Source organism: Rhagoletis zephyria, unplaced genomic scaffold (genome assembly GCF_001687245.7).
Source record: "Rhagoletis zephyria isolate East Lansing unplaced genomic scaffold, Rhagoletis_zephyria_1.1 Rzeph_scaffold_03109, whole genome shotgun sequence".
NCBI classification, from domain to species: Eukaryota; Metazoa; Arthropoda; class Insecta; order Diptera; family Tephritidae; genus Rhagoletis; species Rhagoletis zephyria.
The window spans coordinates 13,503-24,857 of NW_016160193.1; the positions used below are offsets into that span (position 1 = coordinate 13,503).

Sequence of the window (11,355 nt, forward strand, 5' to 3'; positions counted from 1 at the left end):
TTTTATTTATTTTTTGAAAGAAGATTAATTCCTGCTTTATTTTTAATTTTAGGGTGAGGATATCAACCTGAACGTTTACAAGCTGGTGTATATTTATTATTTTATACTTTATTGGTTTCTTTACCTATATTAGTTGGTATTTTTTATTTATATAATAATTTAATAACATTGAATTTTTATCTTTTAAATAATTTTATATTTAATTATGATTTATTATATTTTTCAATTTTTTATTNTTTATTTTTAGTTTGAAATTTTTATTAAGAGATTATTGTATTTTTTTGGAATGAGAACTTATTTCATTAAATTCTTCTAGAATTGTAATAACTATTTTATTTGATTGAATAAGTTTATTATTTATATCTTTTGTTTTATTAATTGCTTCTTTGGTAATTTATTATAGAAAAGAGTATATAAGTGGTGATATTAATATAAATCGTTTTATTATATTAGTTTTTATATTTGTATTATCTATAATGTTATTAATTATTAGACCAAATATAATTAGAATTTTATTAGGTTGAGATGGATTAGGATTAGTTTCTTATTGTTTATTTATTTATTTTTCAAAATGTTAAATCTTATAATGCTGGAATATTACCTGCCCTATCAAATCGTATTGGTGATGTTGCTTTTTTACTTGCAATTGCTTGAATATTAAATTATGGAAGGTGAAATTATATTTTTTATTTAGAATCAATGAAAAATATAATTGAAATAGAAGTAATTGGAGGATTAATAATATTAGCTGCTATAACAAAAAGAGCTCAAATTCCTTTTTGCTTTTATGGCTGCTCCAACTCCTGTTTCTGCTTTAGTTCATTCTTCAACTCTTGTAACTGCTGGTGTTTATTTATTTATTCGTTTTAATATTTTATTAGGTCAGTTATTATTATTATTATCTGGGTTAACTATATTTATAGCTATATTTGAATTTGATTTAAAAGAAATTATTGCCCTTTCTACATTAAGACAGTTAGGATTAATAATAAGAATTTTATCAATAAGATTTTATAAATTAGCTTATTTTCATCTTTTAACTCATGCATTATTTAAATCATTATTATTTATATGTGCAGGGGTTATTATTCATAATATACAAAATTCACAAGATATTCGTTTAATAGGTGGATTGGGAATTTATATACCTTTAACTACTTCTTGTTTTAATGTTGCTAATTTAGCTTTATGTGGAATACCTTTTTTGGCTGGATTTTATTCTAAAGATATAATTTTAGAAATTGTTTTGTTAAGTTATAGAGATTTTTTCTCTTTTTATTATATTTTTTTTTCTACTGGATTAACAGTTTGTTATTCTTTTCGATTAATTTATTATTCAATAACAGGAGAATTAAATTGTGTTTCTTTAAATATATTAAGAGATGAGGGTAGAATTATACTTCGTGGAATAAGAGGTTTATTAATTATAAGAATTATTGGGTTGGAGAGTTCTTAGATGATTAATTTTTCCTACCCCCTATATAATTTGTTTACCTATATATAAAAAATTATTAACTTTATTTGTTTGTATTATTGGAGGATTTATAGGTTATTTAATTTCTCATGTTTCTTTATTTCATTTAAATAAATCATTAAATAATTATTTAATGAGTTATTTTTTTTGGTTTTATATGATTTATACCTTATATTTCTACTTATGGAATTATTAATTTTCCATTGAATTTAGGAAGAGTAGTCTATAAGTCATTTGTTCAAGGTAGATCAGAATTTTGAGGTGGTCAAAATATATACAATAGATTTATTAAATTTTCTAATTGAAATTTTTTTTTCATAATAATAATATAAAAATGTATTTTTTATTATTTATTTAATGAATTACTTTTTTATTTAGATTTTTTTTTATTATTTTATTCAAGTAGCTTAAATTTAGAGCATAACATTGAAGATGTTAGGATAATTAGATAATTCTTGAATGTAGTGAATTAATTTTTGTAATTTATAAAAAAATTTTTTTTTAATTTTACAATGAAAATGTAATGATTTTATTATACTATATAAATAGAAGTATAAATGGAATTTAACCATTAAAAGATAAAAGTTAGCAGCTTTTTCTTGAACATCATACTTCCTTAATTGGAGTATAAATCTCAATACTATCATTAACAGTGATAAGCCTATTTTTGGCTTCAATTTATAGATTAATATTAATTGAAAATAAGGGTATTAAATTACATAAAATTAGGTCGAAACTAATTGCAATAAATCGCTTCATATTCAATTAGTTAAGGTAGATTGAAATTTAAATACTTTTTGAATGCAAATCAAATGTTATAATTAACTACAACCCTAATTTGATCAACTTAATATTCCTTGATTTCATTCATGATATAGTCCAATAATTAATATAATAAAAAAAGTAATTGAAGTAGTTGTTCATATAAAGATATTTGAAATTTTGATAATTAAAATTATTGGTAAAATTAAAGCAATTTATACATCAAAAATTAAAAAAATAATTGTGATTAAAAAAATTCGTAAAGAAAAAGGAAGACGTGATGAAGATTTTGGATCAAATCCACATTCAAAAGGTGAACATTTTTCTCGATCCGCTAATGTTTTTTTGATAGAATTGATGCTAATATTATCACTACTCTAGAAATAATAATTAAAATTGAAGTTATAATATTAATTGGAAAAATTATTTATACTACTAGATCAGTTGATAGAATTGATGCTAATATTATCACTACTCTAGAAATAATAATTAAAATTGAAGTTATAATATTAATTGGAAAAATTATTTATACTACTAGATCAGTTGATAGAATTGATGCTAATATTATCACTACTCTAGAAATAATAATTAAAATTGAAGTTATAATATTAATTGGAAAAATTATTTATACTACTAGATCAGTTGATAGAATTGATGCTAATATTATCACTACTCTAGAAATAATAATTAAAATTGAAGTTATAATATTAATTGGAAAAATTATTTATACTACTAGATCAGTTGATAGAATTGATGCTAATATTATCACTACTCTAGAAATAATAATTAAAATTGAAGTTATAATATTAATTGGAAAAATTATTTATACTACTAGATCAGTTGATAGAATTGATGCTAATATTATCACTACTCTAGAAATAATAATTAAAATTGAAGTTATAATATTAATTGGAAAAATTATTTATACTACTAGATCAGTAGACCTTATGATTGGGAGTCAAATATACTTGTACACTATATAAATAACTAATTAATTAACCTCCTCATCAATAAATTGAAAAATAAAGAAATAATCAAACAATATCAACAAAATGTCAATACCATGCAGCTGCTTTGAATCCAAAATGATGGATTTTTGAAAAAATGATTATTTAAATGTCGAATTAAAGATACTGATAAAATGGTAGTTCCAATTAATACATGAATTCCAGTAGATCCATAAACTGAATCTGCAATTGTAAAAGGGGCTTCAACATATTCATATGCTTGTAAAATAGTAAAGTAGATACCTAATAGTACTGTAAAAAATAATCCTTGTGTAGCTTGTGAATGATTTCCTTCCATTAAACTATGATGTGCTCATGTAATGGCTACTCCTGAAGTTAAAAGAATTCCTGTATTTAATAAAGGGATTTGGAATGGATTAAATGGTTTCATGACCACCTAGATGCTCCTAATTCAATAGCAGGTGATAATCTTCTATGGAAAAAAGCTCAAAAAAAGATATAAAAAATAATATTTCAGATAAGATAAATAAAATTATTCCTCATCGAAGACCTAAAGTAACAGATATAGTGTGTAATCCTTTAAATGTACCTTCACGTGGTACATCTCGTCATCATTGATAAAGAGTTAATATAGTAATAATATTTCCCAATACAAATAATGAAATATCATTTTACTAAACCCGAAACTGAAGTTATGGCACCAATAGCCCCTGTTAAAGGTCATGGACTATAATCTACTAAATGAAATGGGTGATTAGCGTGTGTTGACATTAATTAACTTCTCTAGAATATAATGTTCTTAATACAGCAAATACATAAGATTGAATAATTGCTACTGCTGATTCAAGAATTAATAAAGTAATTTGACCAATTAAAAGTAAAGATACAATTATATTTGAAAGTGAAGGACCTGTATTTCCTAGTAATGTTAGTAATAAATGACCAGCAATTATATTAGCTGCTAATCGAACTGCTAAGGTTCCTGGAGAATTACATTACTAATTGTTTCAATACAAACTATAAAAGGTATAAAAATTGCAGGAGTTCCTTGTGGAACTAAATGAGCAAATATATGTTGAGTATTAGTAATTCATCCATAAATTATAAAACATAATCATAAGGGTAATGTTAAAGTTAAAGTTAATGTTAAATGAATTGTTCTTGTAAAAATATAAGGAAATAACCCTATAAAACTATTAAATAAAATTAATGAAAATAATGACACAAAAATAAAAGTTGATCCTGAATGACCTGATGGCCCTAGTAATGTTTTAAATTCTTTATGTAGTATTAATAAAATTGAACTTCAGAATACATGATAACGTGAAGGTATAAGTCAGTATATTGATGGAATTATTAATAATCCTAAAAATGCTCTTATTCAATTTAATGATAAATTGAAAATTCTTGATGAAGGGTCAAATACTGAAAATAAATAAGTTATTATTTTCAATTTAATGATTTAGTTGATTTTTGTGAAATTTGATATTTAGGGGATTTAGGAATTATTGAATAATAATTTATTTTATTTGTCGCCCGCTGTGGTGTAGTGGTAAGCAGTGCGCGCTTCCACTCCGCAACGCCTGGGTTCAAGCCCTGGTCAAAGCAACATCGTAAAAAAAATATAGAAAAAGGTTTTTTCTTAACAGCGGTCGTCCCTCGGCTTCTCATAAAAATACAATCGCCGTTCGGAGTCGGCGTAAAACTGTAGGTTCCTCCGCTTTGTGTGACAACATCAAGGCACACACCACAAATCGGAGGAGAAGCTCGGCCAAACACTAACATATGTGTAAGCGCCAATGATTATTATTATTATTATTATTAATTTATTATTCTAAATAAATAAAAGTAATAGAAAAAATAATAAATAAGATTAGTGAACCAATAGGGGCTATTTGTGGAGTTAAAAAATATTAAGTATTTTAATAATTTTAGTTTGACATACTAATGTTATATTTTTAACTAATTTTCTCATTAGAAATAATTTACTATTAAGTGGTTGAAGAGACCAATACTTGCTTTCAATCATCTAATGATGATTTTACTCTATTTGTAATTCATTTAAGAAAGTAATTAATAGGAATACTTTCAATTACAATTGGTATAAAACTGTGATTAGCACCACAGATTTCAAAACATTGTCCATAAAATAAACCTGGTCGATTTATTTAAAAATTAGTTTGGTTTAAATGACCAGGAGTTCCATCAACTTTTAAACCTAAAGAGGGAACTGAATTACATCTGCTGCAGTTACTAAGATTCGAATTTGAGAATTCATAGGTATATTTACGCGGTTATCTACATATAACAATCGAAATCCATCTGTAGTTAATTCATTTGTTGGGATTATATAAGAATCAAATTCTACATTTATAAAATCTGAATATTCGTAACTTCAATATCATTGATGCCCAATAGTTTCTAAAGTTACTGAAGGTTCATTAATTTCATCTAATAAATATAATATTCATAAAGAAGGAAACGCAATAAATAAAAGAACAATAGCTGGTAGAATTGTTCAAATCATTTCAATGGTTTGGCCATGTAACAAATTTCGTTTGTATAATAATTAAAAAATAATATAAATTTTAAATAACCAACTAAGGTAGTAATTATTACTAAAATTATAAGTGTATGATCATGAAAGAATGTAAGTTGTTCTATAAGAGGAGAGGCACTATTTTGAAGGCCAAGAGCAGCTCATGTTGTCATTTATTTATAAATATTCTAATAAAAGTAAAATACTTTATATACGAAGCTTAAATCCATTGCACTAAGCTGCCATATTAGAAATTTGTTAAAATAGGCAATTCAGAATATCTATGTTCTGCTGGAGGTGTATTTTGTAATCATGCAATTGAAGAATTTAATTGTATTGGATAAATTACTTGTCGTTGTGAAATTAAGCTTTCTCAAATAATAAATATAAAAAATAAAATTCCTAATAATGAAATAGAAGATCCAATAGTTGAAATTACATTTCATGTAGTGTAAGCATCTGGATAATCTGAATATCGTCGAGGTATACCTGCTAATCCCAAAAAATTTTGAAAGAAAAAGGTTAAATTTACACCAATAAATATAATTAAAAATTTACTTTTTAATCATTTTGAATTTAAAATTAATCCAGTAAATAAAGGGTATCAATGAAAAAATCCTGCTATAATATCAACTACAGCTCCTATTCATAATACATAATGAAAATGTGCCACTACATAATAAATGTCATGAAGAATAATATCAACTGATGAATTAGCTAAAACAACTCCTGTTAAACCCCCAACTGTGAATAGAAAAACAAATCCTAAACTTCATAATATAGCTGGTGAATAGTTTAATTAAGTTCCATGTAGTGTAGCTATTCAGCTAAAAATTTTAATTCCTGTTGGTACAGCAATAATTATAGTTGCTGAAGTAAAATAAGCTCGTGTATCACCATCTATTCCTACTGTAAATATATGATGTGCTCATACAATAAAACCAAGAAGTCCAATTGCTATTATTGCATAAATTATTCCTAATGAACCGAAGGTTTCGTTTTTTCCTGATTCTTGACTAATAATGTGAGAAATTAATCCAAATCCAGGTAAAATTAAAATATAAACTTCTGGATGGCCAAAAAATCAAAATAAGTGTTGGCATAAAATTGGATCTCCTCCACCAGCTGGGTCAAAGAATGATTTATTTAAATTTCGATCTGTTAAAAGTATTGTAATAGCTCCTGCTAATACTGGTAAAGATAGTAATAATAATAATGCAGTTAGTACAACTGCTCATACAAATAAGGGTATTCGATCAATGAGTTAACTGCTCCGAAAAATAGAAAAAATTCCTGCTAAATGTAAAGAAAAAATTGCTTAATTAACAGAGGCTCCTCCATGAGCAACAACAGATGAGAGAGGAGGGTAAACTGTTCAACCTGTTTCAGCTCCATTTTCTACTATACTACTAACTAGTAACAATATAAGGGAAGGGGGTACTAACCAGAAACTTATATTATTTATTCGAGGAAATGCTATATCTGGTGCCCCTAATATTAAAGGCACTAATCAATTTCCAAATCCACCAATTATAATAGGTATTACTATAAAAAAAATAAAATTATAACGAAAGCATGAGCTGTTACAATTACATTATAAATTTGGTCATCACCAATTAAAGATCCTGGATGTCCTAATTCAACTCGAATTAGAATTCTAAGAGAGGTTCCTACTATTCCGGATCAAGCTCCAAAAATAAAATATAAAGTTCCAATATCCTTATGGTTTGTTGAAAATAGTCATTGTCGCAATTAAATGGCTGAATTTAGGCGATAGACTGTAAATCTATTTATAAGAATTAATTCTTTTTAATCAATTGGGCTTTATAGTCAATAATGATATTAGACTGCTATTCTAAAGGAGCAAAATAATTACTAAGGCTTAAAGATTTAACTTATATTTATAACTTTGAAGGTTATTCGTTTTTTTTAACTTAAAACCTTTTATAAATATTTAGACAGTTAAATTTATTTGCAATTAAAAAATAAAATAAATTAAAGAAATTAAAATTAATCCAAATGTTGAAATAAAAGAAAATAATAATATACATTCAAATGAAAAATTATTTATTTGTATATTATTAATTCAATTATTTTCAGAATAATTTAATATAAATGCAGCGAAACATAAACGTAAATAAAAAAACAGTGTAATTAAAGTTATTACAGTTATAATTGTTATTAAAATATATTGATTATTGACAATTATTAATTGAATAACTAATCATTTTGGTAAAAATCCAATGAATGGTGGAAGTCTACCTAAAGATAATAAATTCAAAAATAAACAAAATTTTAAAATTTTTGAATTAAAGAATGAATTAAAAACTTGATTAATATGATATACTTTTAAATTATTATTTAAAAATTAATCTAAAAGATAAAAATGAATATATGGAAAAATAAATTAATCAAGTTGATTCACTAGCTTGTATAGCAGTCAATATTCATCTNTTACGCCGGTTCATGTTAAGAAAAACTTGCAATGCAACTAATAATGCCGATCATTTGCTACCCTGAACTAGTCTACAGTAAGCTGAGCTCTAAATCTGCTCATAAAATTGATGTAACATTCAACCATGTTACACGCTATGTGTTCGGGTTGGCAAAATTTGACCATATCTCTGGTTGGAGAATGAGTTTATTGGGCTGTGAAATTGCANGAATTAAAAACTTGATTAATATGATATACTTTTAAATTATTATTTAAAAATTAATCTAAAAGATAAAAATGAATATATGGAAAAATAAATTAATCAAGTTGATTCACTAGCTTGTATAGCAGTCAATATTCATCTTAAATGATTAATTGACGAGAAAGCTATTAATTTACGAAGAGAAGTTTGATTTAATCCTCGNCAGCCAATATGGATAATCATTGTATTATTTTTAATTTTGTGTTTAATACAAATCTTAGTTCTAAGAATTTTCATTATTGTTATTCTTATGTTTATTATAAATCTTTGTTTTAAGAATTACTATTTATTTTATTTTTCTGACACTTCCGGTTACTTGTATCATAAAAGATCGTAGATCTTATTGTACTAATGTTTTTTCGCAATAAATGAAATGAAATGAAATTTTTATAGAATATAGAATTGGAAAACAGAAGAAGGAAAACCCACGAGTGCAAAATACGTGTTTAACATTGCAGCGAAATGAGAGCAACAGGCGAGTAGTGATGTTCCGATACGAGTACATATGAGTAAATACTCGAGTACCTCTACCAAGTACCGAGTATTTTGTGTACTTCGATACATGGGACAAAGTACATGGTGCGTATCGAGTACATTGTGCAAGTACTAACACGGTCGAGTATTTTCTAGCGATACTTTGAGTAGCATCGAGTACCCCCTTCGATGTTCCAAAATGAGTTCTGGTATCGAGTACATGGTGATATCGGTCGAACACTACAGGCGAGGCTGTTTGTAAACGAGTACTCGTTAAGTACGAGCGCACGCGCATAGCACCCAGCGAATGAGTAAGCAAATGAGGGCAGCGCAAGAGTATAGCGGCAAGCAAACGAGGACCTTATTATCTCTGCCCTCCAGTGTTGCCAGAGAAACCTTTCGTTTGGCGCTAAAACGGTCGAAAAAAGAGATACATAATACTAATAGTGGCTAAAATGAAGAGCTAGTTTTCTTTATTTGAGCATTTATTGACGTAAAGTTTTTTTACATTTTCCGCATTTTTAATAAACACAACGAATTTTATAAATTTAAGTGCTGAAAAAAGCTTTTAAAACTAAAATAAGGTGCATATATTTCGAGTTCATTGCTATGGCACTTACAACACTTATATGTACATCTACTATATATTTGTGGAAGTATGTATGTATGTATGTATGTGCCAAGTTGCAGTCTAAACGGACGGACAGAATCGAACAAAATTTTTACAGAGTATTGCCATGACACCTGGGCCTATAATACGGTGAAAAAAATTGGGATCCGACAAGGGGGCGTGGCANTGGAATTTTTTATCAGCTATAACTTCGGAACCATAAGTCTCACGAACTTGAAATTTGGGATGCGGACATACCAATGGTAGGTGCTTATACGAAANTTTTACATTTTCCGCATTTTTAATAAACACAACGAATTTTATAAATTTAAGTGCTGAAAAAAGCTTTTAAAACTAAAATAAGGTGCATATATTTCGAGTTCATTGCTATGGCACTTACAACACTTATATGTACATCTACTATATATTTGTGGAAGTATGTATGTATGTATGTATGTGCCAAGTTGCAGTCTAAACGGACGGACAGAATCGAACAAAATTTTTACAGAGTATTGCCATGACACCTGGGCCTATAATACGGTGAAAAAAATTGGGATCCGACAAGGGGGCGTGGCACCTCCCATATGGGTGAAATTTTTAATCAGCCATAACTTCCAGACCATAAGTCACTTGAACTTGAAACTTGGCACGCAGACTTGTCAATGGTAGATGCTTATAGGTAGGTATTTATATATAAACGAGTTTGTAAAAGGGAGCGTGGCACATTCCATAGGCGTGGAATTTTTTATCCGCTATAACTTCGGAACCGTAAGTCACACCAACTTGAAATTTGGTATGCAGACATATCAATTGTAGGTGCTTATATGAGGGTATATATAAACGAGTTTGCAAAAGGGGCCGTAGCACATCCCATAGGCGTGGAATTTTTATCAGCTATAACTTCGGAACCATAATTCTCACGAACTTGAAATTTGGTATGCAGACATACCAATGGTAGGTGCTTATAGGAGGGTATATATAAAGGAGTTTGTAAAAGGGGGCGCGGCACATTCAATAGGTGGCACATCCCATAGGCGTGGAATTTTTTATCAGCTATAACTTCGGAACCATAAGTCCCACGAACTTGAAATTTGGTATGCAGACATACCAATGGTAGGTGCTTATAGGAGGGTATATATAAAGGAGTTTGTAAAAGGGGGCGCGGCACATTCAATAGGTGGCACATCCCATAGGCGTGGAATTTTTTATCAGCTATAACTTCGGAACCATAAGTCCCACGAACTTGAAATTTGGTATGCAGACATACCAATGGTAGGTGCTTATAGGAGGGTATATATAAAGGAGTTTGTAAAAGGGGGCGCGGCACATTCAATAGGTGGCACATCCCATAGGCGTGGAATTTTTTATCAGCTATAACTTCGGAACCATAAGTCCCACGAACTTGAAATTTGGTATGCATACATACAAATGGTAGTTGCTTATAGGAGGGTATATGTAAACGAAATTGTAAACGGGGGCGTGGCACATCCCATGGGCGAGGAATATTTTATCAGCTATAACTTCGGAACGATAAGTCCCACGAACTTGAAATTCGGTATGCAGACATATCAATGGTAGGTGCTTATACGAGGGTATATATAAACGTGTTTGTAAAAGGGGGCGTGGCACATCCCATAGGCGTGGAATATTTTATCAGCTATAACCTCGGAACCATAAGTCTCAAGAACTTGAAACTTGGTATGCAGACATATCAATGGTAGGTGCTTATACGAGGGTATATATAAAGGAGTTTGTAAGAGGGGGCGTGGCACATACCATAGGCGTGCAATTTTTTATCAGCTATAACTTTGGAACCATAAGTCCCACGAACT

The 11,355-nt window shown here is 28.1% G+C and overlaps 1 pseudogene; it reads left to right on the forward strand.

The window, feature by feature from the left end:
- Positions 1-2,023, forward strand: part of LOC108368422 (NADH-ubiquinone oxidoreductase chain 5-like) — a 7,290-nt pseudogene extending 5,267 nt beyond the window's left edge.
- The last annotated feature ends 9,332 nt before the right edge of the window (positions 2,024-11,355 follow it).